Genomic DNA, 13,450 nt, shown 5'->3' on the forward strand with positions numbered 1-13,450 from the left:
CGAATAATTTCTTTCAAATTGTATGCAGGTTTTGGGTATAATGAGTGTAAATTATACATATGTATACAAATCGATATAATATAAACAATTTGGTATATTAGTTAACTATTGGCAAAACTTATTCGCTGTCTAAAGTTTTTCATTTAAATACTCAAGTTTATAAAACAAATTTGCTTTAACAAGTCTTTGTGAATACAATGCAAGTTCGCATGTTATTTACTTGAAAGGCTTTTCCCACTCGCTTTGGGTTTGAGAAAAATATCTCTTCTACAAAATGGACATAATAATCACGTAGCATAATTCTGGATGCATTTTTGTATATGTGGTATGAGATTGATTGCTTTCACATTTCAATAGACAAGTTGTGTTGTTTGTTTTGACTAAGTTGCTAAGCTTAAACTTATAAAGCAAGTTAGAAAATGTTATCTATTTTATATTCCATTTTGCCATACCACTTCGGTGGTTTGACTGGTTTCTTAACGCGGAAATGCAGGGAAAGAAAAATAAATTGTGCCAAATTTTTTTTACTTGACAAGAAAGAAATCAGGAAGCGGTATCTCTTCAAGACAAGGCTTTATCTATTCTAGAAAGATGAATTCTAAGAATGTATACTTTATGTTTATTTCGGCTATATATAGTAACTATGTAAATATTATTAGAATTAAAAGGACTTTTGTTAAGTAGATAATAGCTTTTGTGAACAATATGAATAATGAGTTTTAAAATTGGCCCAATAAAATAAAAACACACTACACCCAAGTTACTCACCTAAATTTTAATATTAGGATAACCATTCGCACACATAGTAAATTGAACATCTAATATATCTATTGTTCATATTATTTAGTATTTTCATTGTCTATTTATACTTTTCTAAATTAAAATTACATTTTTTTTTTATATTTTAGTAACACTTTTTGAAGTAATATTTTTTAAAATATTATAGTCGCCCTAACATAATCATACTAAAATACTTGGTTGCACCGCCACCACATTTGCCTCTCAATGTTAAGAGACTGATGAATTTTAAGAACCAGATGGTGACCAGATTATTCACATGAGGGCTTTCATCCTAAACTAAGAAAAAGGGCTCTAAGCAATCACAAATTACATTCCAAAAGTCAAAAGTTCCAAGTTCCAATGCAAGCATGAAGAAACAGAAGACCTCACAACATATGGAAAATGTCATACCAAAAGACGCTAGAAAAGAAAAGGGAGGATCTAGTGCATGCAACATTTCACCCAATTACTCTATGATTATCCCACACCAAGCAACGAAAGTTCGCCATTCCTTCCTTAGTTTTGAGTTTTCGATCAAATCATCACCACTTTCTTAGTCCACTGATTCTCTAGATGAAGAACATTGATTTGGTGTGAAATCCCCAAAAATAAATTAAAAAATTTAAAGCATCCCATATCGTATCTAGGATTTAAAGTTATAAAAAAAAAAAATTAGTCACCAGATTTCCATGGGATTAATTACATGAATTTTTTTTTTAAACAGTATCATCTTTCAATTCGACAAACTAATGATTAATTCGTTGCAAATTTAAATTATATTTAAAGATTTACTGCTAACCAATAAATTGCTGAATATTTAAGGCGAGATTCAAACTCTAACACCTTTTTAAGCAGATAAATAAATTGACTATTCGATAAAATCCAAGTTGATTGGATTAGGCGTAGTAATGAAATTATCCCCTATTAATAATTGATGTTTTAGTAAGTGTGGTAACTATTGTGTTGTTATAAAGAGTGGAATTAGTGTTGAAGTTTAATTGTAATTGAAGCACAGGAGAACATGTCGTATCTAGGATTTAAAGTTAAAAAAAAAAAGTCATTGGATTTCCATGAGATTAGATGATTTTTTTTAACGGTATCATTCTCCAATCCGATGAATTAATAATTAATTTGCTACGGATTTGAATTATATTTAAAGATTTTTTGTTCGCCAATGAATTATTGTATATTTAAGGCAAAATTTAAACTCCAACACGTATTTTTTTTTTTAGCGGACAAGTGAACTCACTATTTGACGAATCTAAATGAAATTATCCCCTATTAATGGTTGATATTTTACTAAATCTGTTAGCATATATATATAGATGGAAAGAAATTAGCATTGTGCATTGCTTCACGTTCTGATCAAACCACTGAAATCTTTGTCCATTCATTAGATTATTTTTTGAAATTTTCAATTGATGAGCTATAATAAAGAGCCGTGGAATTTATCTTATTTAACAACATTTTACAACATTTGGTTGTACACTTAACTACTATCGATTTTCAGAAAGTACGATTGGGCAATTGAAGTAGACAACAATATAAAGTAAAAACATCATAAAACAAAAGCGTTGAGGGGCACCTAAAACCAACGGAAATCACTACAAATCTAATGATTAAAGTGCTCAAATAACCTTCCTGTATTCATTCAAGGATTATTTAAATGTAAACACTAACAAAGCTATAAAAAAATATTTACTAATATTGATATTTACTAATCTTATAAAATAACTAAATAAGGAAGATAAAATAAAGAAATATAAATGAAAGACTCTAGTATTAATATTTACTAATATTAATATTATTCTACCATAATAACTATGATTTATATATTAATACTATATTTGTAATATGAAGAGAAAGAAAAGCTTCGTAGAGAGAGAAGAAATACTTTTATTGATATGTGTATTTGCCTGAGGCTTATGGTCCTATTTATATGCATACAGAAAGATAACTTTTTCAACCTTATTAAATACATTCTCTCTTGAGAATGCGAGCTTCACATGGGAATGGGCATCCACGTCCCATTCTTATCACAATACTCCCCTTGGATGCCCATTTAGGATAATTGCTTCGTTAAAACCTTACTAAAGAAAAATCCAGTAGGAAAAAAACCTTAGTGAAGGAAAAAGAGTACAATATCTTTTGTGACGGGGACTGCCTCATTAAAAATCTTGTCAAGAAAAATCCAATGGGAAAAAAACCTGACCAAGGGAAAAAGAGTACAGTCTCCCCCTCATGCCGATATCATTTAATGTCTCGAAATCGGCGCATCCCAATCTCATGTACCAATCTTTCAAATGAGGATTTTGGGAGTGACTTTGTAAATAAATCTACCAGATTATCACTTGAGCGGATCTGTTGGATATCAATTGTCCCTTGATTTTGAAGATCATGAGTGAAGAAGAATTTGGGAGAAATATGCTTTGTTCTATCACCTTTGATGTATCCGCCTTTAAGCTGAGCAATGCATACTGTATTATCTTCAAACAGGACAGTTGGAGCTATCTTATGATCAATCAGTCCACATGATGACAGAATATATTGAATCAGACTCCTCAGCCAAAAACACTCACGACTAGCTTCATGAATCGCCAGTATTTCAGCATGATTAGAGGAGGTTGCTGTTATCGTCTGTTTCGTGGACCTCCATGATATAGCTGTACCACCATATGTGAACAGGTATCCTGTTTGAGATCTCCCTTTATGTGAATCAAACAAGTATCCGGCATCTGCATAGCCAACTAGTTGTGACTTGGATCCATAGGGATAAAACAATCCCATATCAACCGCTCCATGAAGATATCGAAAAATTTGTTTGATTCCACTCCAATGTCTTCTGGTTGGAGAGGAACTATATCTTGCTAGTAAATTCACCGCGAATGATATGTCAGGTCGCGTATTATTAGCAAGGTACATTAGCGCTCCAATGGCACTAAGATATGGTACTTCAGGACCAAGGATATCTTCATTCTCTTCTTTAGGGCGGAATTGATCATTTTCCACATCCAAAGATCTTACGATCATTGGTGTACTTAATGGATGTGACTTATCCATATAAAATCTCTTCAAAATCTTTTCTGTGTATGTTGTTTGATGAATAAATATCCCACTTTTTATATGCTAGATCTGTAGGCTGAGACAAAACTTAGTCTTTCCAAGATCTTTCATCTCAAACTCTTCTTTTAGAGTTTTTATAATTGTTGGAATCTCTTCAAGAGTCCCAATGATATTTAAATCATCAACTTACACAGCAATTATAATGAATCTAGATGCAGTTTTTTTATGAAAACACATGGACAGATATCATCATTCTTGAATTCATTTTTGGCCAAATACTCAGTAAGACGATTATACCACATTCGTCCAGATTGCTTTAGACCATATAAAGATCTTTGCAATTTAACTGAGTATAACCCTTGCGAATATTCACTGGATGGTTTAGATATCTTTAGTCCTTCAGGGACTTTCATATAGATATCTCGATCTAATGAGCCGTACAAATAGGCTGTTACCACATCCATTAAATGTATATGCAGTTTATGATATACAGATAAACTGACCAAATAACGCAATATTATCGCATCCACTACAGGGGAATACGTTTCTTCATAATCTATACCGGACCTTTGTGAAAAACCTTGTGCCACAAGTCGGGCTTTGTAGCGCACAACTTCATTTTTCTCATTTCGTTTTCTCACAAATACCCATCGGTATCCAACAGGTTTTACATCTGCAGGTGTACGGACTACAGGTCCAAAGACTTCACGTTTTGCGAGTGAGTCTAATTCAGACTTCATGGCTTCTTCCCATTTTGGCCAATCATTCCTTTGTCGACATTCTTCGACTGATCTTGGCTCAAGATCCTTACTTTCATGCATGATATTTAATGCCACATTATATGCAAATATTTCATTGACAATTGTCTTATTTCGGTCCCATTTCTCTCCTATAAAGACATAATTTATCGAGATCTCGTCATTTTCACAATTTTCAGGTACCTGAACGTCTTTTGGCGTTAAAATTATATCAGAATTTTGGACAACTGCAGGTGTCTTTACTGTGTCTTTTTCAACAGGAATAGTATTTACCTCTTTTCTCTGTCGAGGATTTTTATCTTTGGAACCGACAGGACTGCCACGCTTCTGGCGTGTATTTGCTTCAGTGGCTATTTGTCCTACTGGGACATCAATTCGAATTGGGGCATTTTTCGCCCTGTCACGCTTCTGGCATGAATTTGCTTCAGTGGCTACTTGTCCTACTGGGACATCGATTCGAATTGGGGCATTTTCTACTGGTATATAAGATTTTGTTATCCTCTTTGTATCAGAAAATGTATCAGGCAATTCATTTGCTATTCTTTCCAAATGTATAATCTTTTGAACTTCTAGTTCACATTGCCCTGATCGAGGATCTAAATGCATCAACGATGATGCATTCCAATTAAGTTCCTTTTCAGGAAGCTTATTCTCTCCCCCTAATGTTGGAAATTTTGATTCATCAAAATGACAATATGCAAACCGGGCTTTAAATACATCTCCCGTTTGTATCTCAAGATATCTCACTATAGAGGGAGAATCATATCCAACATATATCCCCAATTTTTTTGGGGTCTCGTTTTGGTGCGATTAGGTGGTGCAATGGGAACATATATCGCACATCCAAATATTCTTAAATGGGAGACATTTGGCTGCTGGCCAAAAGCTAATTGCATAGGAGAGAACTGATGGTAACTCGTTGGTCTCAAACGAATAAGTGTTGCGGCATGTAAAATAGCATGCCCCCAAATTGAGGTTGGGAGATTTGTTCTCATAAACAGGGGTCTAGCAATTAATTGGAGGCGCTTAATAAGTGATTCTGCTAACCCATTTTGTGTGTGAACATAAGCTACTGGATGTTCAACACTTATTCCATTAGCCATACAATAAGCATCAAAATCTTGAGAAGTAAATTCACCAGCATTATCAAGACGAATTGCTTTAATTGAAATTTCTGGAAATTGTGCTTTTAATTGAATAATTTGAGCCAGTAATCTCGCAAACGCCAGGTTGCGAGAAGATAATAAGCACACATGAGACCATCTCGAAGATGCGTCTATCAGGACCATAAAATATCTAAAAGATCCACATGGTGGATGAATATGTCCACATATATCACCTTGAATCCTTTCTAGGAATTCAGGGGACTCAAATCCAATCTTTACTGGTGATGGCCTTAAAATTAACTTCCCTTGAGAACGTGCAGCACAACAAAATTCACTAGATTTAAGAATCTTCTGGTTCTTTAGTGAATGTCCATGGGAGTTTTCAATAATTCTCCTCATCATGGTTGTTTCCGGATGACCCAATCTATCATGCCAAGTTATGAATTCATTTGGGCTAGTAAACTTCTGGTTTACAATGGCATGTGATTCAATTGCACTAATCTTTGTATAATATAACCCAGATAAAAGTGAGGGCAACTTTTCTAATATAACTTTCTCAGAAATTTTCATACATTGGAGGTGGTTCATCTTGGTAATAATATGGAGGGGGTGGCTCTTGAAAATGTTGATGTTGGAATGCTGGTGGCTCTATATGTGGTTCATATGGCTCATATGGTTGTTGGTAGGATGGATATGGATTAGGGTCATATGAAGATGGTTGGTAAAAGGTGGCTTGTGAGTATGGTTGATGGCTATGTTGAGGATATGGCTCATAGGTGTATGGTGGTGGTTCTTGGAAGTCACAAGGAGATTCACCATAACCATTGGATTGGTATGCATCATAGAATGGCTCTTCTTCATAGTGCATTGGTGGAGGTTGTTGCCAAGAGGATTGATCATATGCATATGGCTCCTGCCACCTTTGGTTATCCCATCTATGATGCACATCTTCATTTAAGTTCCCATTTCCTACAACATAGTTGTAATCACATTCATAGCCAAAGTGAGAATTCATAGTGAAAAGTGAAAATAAGAAACAAAAGCAAACAAGAAATAATGAAACAAAGTCCTAAAACTAACAAAAACTAACAAGCAATCCAAAAATCAAGCTATTCACAATATTTACATATATACAATAACCAATAACGTAACACCATTGCGATTCTCCGGCAACGGCGCCATTTTCTGATGAGCGGGCTTTCGTGTGGTTTAGAATTCACAAATGAATGCTCGTTGTAAAGTATAGTTTCTAAACCAACAATAGTCCTTTCATACAAAAATTTTGTTTGTCACTAGTACAAACCCCTAAAATCTATAAACCGAAGTATTTAACCTCGGGTCGTTCTCCCTAGGAATTGCAATAAAGTGTCTTGTTATTGGTTGTAGAGTATGTTTTGGGGTTTTTGGGATAAGAGACATGAAAAGTAAATGGTAATGAAAATAAACTAACAACTAGAAAGGTCTTGGCAAGGTTTGGTGGTTAAGGATCTCTATCCTAATCACTAACCACAACATGAGAATTGGCAAGGATCAACCCCATTAAGTCATCATCTAACTAATAAAGGAAAGTCAAATGAGCTATGTCAATCCAAGTCCATAAGTCCTTAGTAAAATTATTCATATGAATAGTTAGCAAACACACATATTAAACTATTCCATCATTGATCAAATAGCCAATATTTCCTTTAGAATCCTTAAAGAAATTAGATACATCATAATGAGTGGTGAAATTTTCATTATTTGAAACAAAAATTGTTTCCTTTCCTTTGTCATCCCTTTTCAAGGATGCTTGATAAAGATCAACTAGGTGCACTGGGGTACGACAGGTACGCGACCAATGGCCATTTCCACCACAACAGAAGCATTTATCCTCAATTGATTTACTTTGCGCATTATTTCTTTCTTTATCCCACTTCTGGTGAGATCCTTTCTTGTGAGCATAATTTCTTTTCCTTCCATAATTTTTCTTGTTATCAAAATCTTGCCATTTACCTCTTCTGGGGTTATAATTTGCCGCATTTGCTTCAGAAAATGGGGCGGCGCCAGCTGGGCGCGCTTCATGATTTCTTAAGAGCACCTCATTGTTGCGTTCAGCAACAAGAAAGCAAGAGCTCAAAAAAATTTTTAATTCTTTTTCTCGATACTGCTGCTGCAAGAGCACATTCGAGGCATGGAAGGTCGAGAAAATTTTCCCTAACATATCGGGTTTGAGGAAGTATCACATGATTGTACCTTTCTTCAAGGTCTTTCCACAGATCTGCAGGATCTTTTAATATGGGATATTCATTTTTCAATCATACTTCAAGATGATGACGAAGGAAAATCGTGGATTTGGTTTTATCCTTCTGAGATGTATTATTTTCAGCCTTAATGGTATCTTCAAGATCCATTGAATCAAGATGGATTTTAGCATATAGTATCCAGATATATCAAAAGCATTGTATTCAAGATGAAAGAGTTTCGATATAATAAAAATTTGTTACTTGAAGTCTTCCTAAAATTTCATTAGAGTTTCGTGCTGATAACGTGTTATAAAATAACTAAATAAGGAAGATAAAATAAAGAAATATAAATGAAAGACTCTAGTATTAATATTCACTAATATTAATATCATCCTACCATAATAACTATGATTTATATATTAATACTATATTTATAATATGAAGAGAAAGAAAAGTTTCGTAGAGAGAGAAGAAATGCTTTTATTGATGTGTGTATTTGCCTGAGGTTTAGGATCCTATTTATATGCATACAGGAAGGTAATTTTTTCAACCTTATTAAACACATTCTCAAGAGCTTCACATGGAAATGGGTATCTACGTCCCATTCTTATCACAATATGCTAACTTTTTTTTACTTTAACTATTTTAGAGAGATGAATTCTAAGTATTTATAGTTTATGTTTATGGCAGCTATACAATGACTACGTAAGTATTATTAAAATTAAAATTATATTTATATTTTACATTTTGGTAACACTTTTTGAAGTAATATTTTTTAAAAAGTGTTGCCAAATAATAAAAAATATTATTTTAATTTTAATAATACTTTTTAAAATATTATATTCACTGTAACATAATCATACTAAAATACTTGGTTGCACCACCACCACATTTGCCTCCCAATAATGTTAAGAGATTGATGAATTTTAAGAACCAGATGGTGATCAGATTATTCACATAAGGGCTCTCATTCTAAACTAAGAAAAAGGGATCTAAGCAATCACAAATTACATTCCAAAAGTCAAACTTCCAATGCAAGCATGAAGAAACACAAGACCTCACAACAAATGGAAAATCTCATACCAAAAGACGCTAGAAAAGAAAAGGGATTCCAGTGCAACATTTCACCTAATTACTCTATGAATATCCCACACCAAGCAACGAAAGTTCGCCATTCCTTCCTTAGTTTTGAGTTTTCGATCAAATCACCACTTTCTTAGTCCACTGATTCTCTAGACGAAGTCACGAAGAACATCGATTTGGTGTGAAATCCCCAAAAAAAAAATAATAATAAAATAGAAAGCATCCTATGTCGTATCTAGGATTTAAAGTTAAAAAAAAAAAGTCATTGGATTTCCATGAGATTAGATGATTTTTTTTAACGGTATCATTCTCCAATCCGATGAATTAATAATTAATTTGCTACGGATTTGAATTATATTTAAAGATTTTTTGTTCGCCAATGAATTATTGTATATTTAAGGCAAAATTTAAACTCCAACACGTATTTTTTTTTTTAGCGGACAAGTGAACTCACTATTTGACGAATCTAAATGAAATTATCCCCTATTAATGGTTGATATTTTACTAAATCTGTTAGCATATATATATAGATGGAAAGAAACTAGCATTGTGCATTGCTTCACGTTCTGATAAAACCACTGAAATCTTTGTCCATTCATTAGATTATTTTTTAAAATTTTGAATTGATGAGCTAGAATAAAGAGCCGTGGAATTTATCTTATTTAACAACATTTTACAACATTTGGTTGTACAGTAAGGGCTTGTTTGGGTGAACTTCTAAAAAAAGATCTTTTTTCGAATTATCTTTTTTTAAAAGATCTTATGAAAAAATAAAAGTAATTTTATGTTTGAGTATCTCATGCAAAAAGATCTTTTTATTTATCAATTATGTTTGGATATAATAATATAAAAGTACTTTTTTGTTTATTTATTACATGAAAAACATCTTTTTTTTATGGAAAAAAGATCTTTTAAAAAAATATGTAAATTACACCTTCTCAAAAAAGATGTTTTTCTGATTTTTCTAGTACTTTTACTTTTATTACTCAAAATTTGTCAAACACGCTAAAAAAAAAAAATTATTAAAAAAAAATCTTTTTTTATCAAAATAATTATACCCAAACAAACACTAACTACTATTGATTTTTAGAAAGTACGATTGAAATTCAAGGACAGTTGAAGTAGACAACAATAAAGTAAAAACATCATAAAACAAAAGCATTGCGGTGCCTTAAAACCAACGCAAATCACTACAAATCTAATGATTAAAGTGCTCAAACCTTCCTGTATATATTCATTCAAGGATTATTTAAATGTAAACACTAACAAAGCTATAAAAAAATAAATGCCTAGCTAAGTCTTAAGTACAATTATTTGAAAATATGGTAAAATTATATATAGCATGGAGACCAAACATAAAAAATATAAAATAAAAACTAAACTAAACTTATGAAATATAATTGAAATAAAACATAAAAATAATATTTACTTATTTATTTCTTTATTTTTGCGGATACGCGGATATGCGGATACCAACACAAAATCCGCAATCCGATCCAAAAGCCTTGCAGATCGGATCCATATCCACAATTTTCAGATCGAATTTGGATAAACACCGCGGATATGCGAATCGGATCCGATCCATGAACACCCCTATCCGCCAATGTAAATGTCTAAAAAAATAATCAAAATTTAAATTGTTTTAAATGAAGTGAATTTTAGAATGGCTTTAAAGCTTTGGTAATACTGGAAAAATTTAGTTAAAATTAAAGTTATATTTTTTTATTATTTAACAACACATTTTAATTCGATGACATTTAATTTTAACTAAGTTTTTTAAGTATCGCAAAAGTTTTATAATGGTTATAATCAAAGCCACCATAGAATGTACTAAAAAGATATAGCAAGGATAAAGTTGAGAAGATGGATACAAATTCCTATTTTAAATTGCTAAATACAAAAATGTCTAAAATCTAAGAGAGAAGAAGAGTTATTTAAATAATTTAATATTTAAAGTGGTTTTTAAAGTTATATTCGCACTTTAATTTGGTTTTTAAAAATTTAATTTTAATCACGTTAGTCTCTAATTTTGTTTTTATTATAGAATTGTTAATGACAAATTGAAATAAATTGACGCTTATCACGTTAAACTCTCTAATAATTATTTGATTTAGTAATTAAAATTTTTATCCTTTAAAAACTTTAGGTGAAACGAAGTTTAGAATCGAAGATAAAGCTTGTCTAGTGCCAAAAATCGTAACAATTTTTACGATTTCCAAAATATTAGAGCAAATAAGATACAACTACCACTTGTTGCCATCATTCAATAGTTAAGATGGTGAGCCAAATAATATGAATTTAGGTTTATAAAGGGGGACAAAGACTATATTGATGTAATATAGTTGTTATCGTGTCCAACGATAAAAAGAATAAACTATTATTTTTATTTACGATTATTTAAAATGTTAATAAATTTATTTATAAAAAAAATAATTATATTCATTATATTCATGAAAAATGAGATTTACTTGATAAAACTATTCAAATTTTAAAAAATTACTAAAAATTTTCAAATTAACATTAATAATTTTAATAACTTTTTAGGATTTGAATAGTTTTGTTAAGCAAATTTCATCTTTTATGGATATAAGAAGGATTTTATATTTTTGTAAATAGATTTCTCATCGTTTTGAATGTTCGTGGATAAAAAATAATAATTTATCTGTAATAGGAATTATGTAAGATCACTCATGACATTAAGACTCAGTTGATGAAAATAAAATGTGAAACTAACATAATGCACGTAAAATCTCAAAAACCTTTTTAGTAGGAACCACTATTTTCAAAGGGCATTTTGGAGTTTAACTATGTTTGTATTAAACAATGCTTTAATAAGCTCGAATAATATAAAGCATAGAAATAAATAATAACATCTAGAGTAATAAAATAACTTAAACATTATTCTTTTGGGGGTTATGTTCTCTTAGAGTAGTACAGGAAACCTATTATGACATTCCTTGATGCATCGTTGAAACTTTTCCATGTTATCTCGATGAAGTATTTTGCATGTTTGAAAACATTCTTTCAAGTTGTTGCAGTTCTCATGACATATCTTCAAGTTTTTAGATTTTGGGGGATAGAGTTTATTGCATTGTTTGATACACTCATCCAAATTAATTTCGATGTTATATAGATATTGTGATAATTGAGGTGGTGGTGGAGGTTGAACTCGTTTATGAATAGCATCATGGAATTCCGCAAAGGTAGAACAAATAACCACTACAATCATCAACATTAATATTGCTAGTGTATTTGTGGCAACATTATTCCTAGCCATAGGTCTTTCTTCGATCTTTTTCTGTCTTGCAATGACAAGTTTACACTAGACCAAGTTTTATACAAGTATAAAATGATTTTTAATATATATTATTATATGCTATGAAAATATTATATTCTTCGTTTATTTGATGTCTCCTCCCAATACTAGGAGTTGTAACTTACCTATATAAATAAATAAAACAAGTGTGATGTTTTAGAATAATTTGTTCTTTTCGGCTTATAAATTGCCTTTTCAATACAATGAATTCAATAATAAAACCGTCATTATATAGTAATTCTATTAGATTTTTATGTGATAACTTATACCATGTATTGGACATTAAACAATGTTAAATATGAAATATAGATTACAAAGAACGGAAAAGGTGGACCTAGACAGATAACGAAAATTTAAATTGATTTGAACGAACTAGCTATGAATCACGGATACTTCGCTAAGTTATCGTGTTCGCGTGTCGTTAAAGCCGTTTTTTAAGATCTCGTTCTAAAAAGTTAAGGTTAAAGTCATCAGATGTAACTTTTTGAACTTTTGAAAGTTATATCTCACTTTCTTCATGATTCATTAAAATAGAAGAACTATCTACATGTGTTGATATTGTAAAAGTTATATGTTATCCTTCTTAAATATTAGCCTTCCTCTTAAAAAATATATCAATTCTTTGATTTTTCATTATTATTTTATATAAAAATTTGAATATATATCCTGTAAAATATGTAAAGAAGAAGTTAGAAGGACAAATATTAAAATTTATAATATTTATTAAATTTTTTTATCAATTTATACAAATATAATAATATCAATACTAATAGAATATTCTACTATTTTTTATCATATAAAAAATTAAACTAAATAAATAAAAATATCTAATTTTTTATATTTGAACTTAAAGATAGAGAGAGGGTTGTTTATTGAACTTATTAGATACTTTAAGTTATAGTAAAGTATTTAAGTCAATTGAACTATTTTTTATCTTTTGAAAAAGTATTACTAAGTTTTTTATAAAAAGTTTGGGGGGTCATGGCCCCCCATTGTCTGAACTAAGCTCCGCCATTGGATACAAGTGTCTGTTATGTCTAACCGTGTCTTAATAAAAAAATAAAAAATTCTTTTCCGGACACACTTGGACACACCTAAATATCATCACGTGTCAACGTATTT

Source organism: Arachis ipaensis, chromosome B06 (assembly GCF_000816755.2).
Source record: "Arachis ipaensis cultivar K30076 chromosome B06, Araip1.1, whole genome shotgun sequence".
Lineage (NCBI taxonomy): Eukaryota > Viridiplantae > Streptophyta > Magnoliopsida > Fabales > Fabaceae > Arachis > Arachis ipaensis.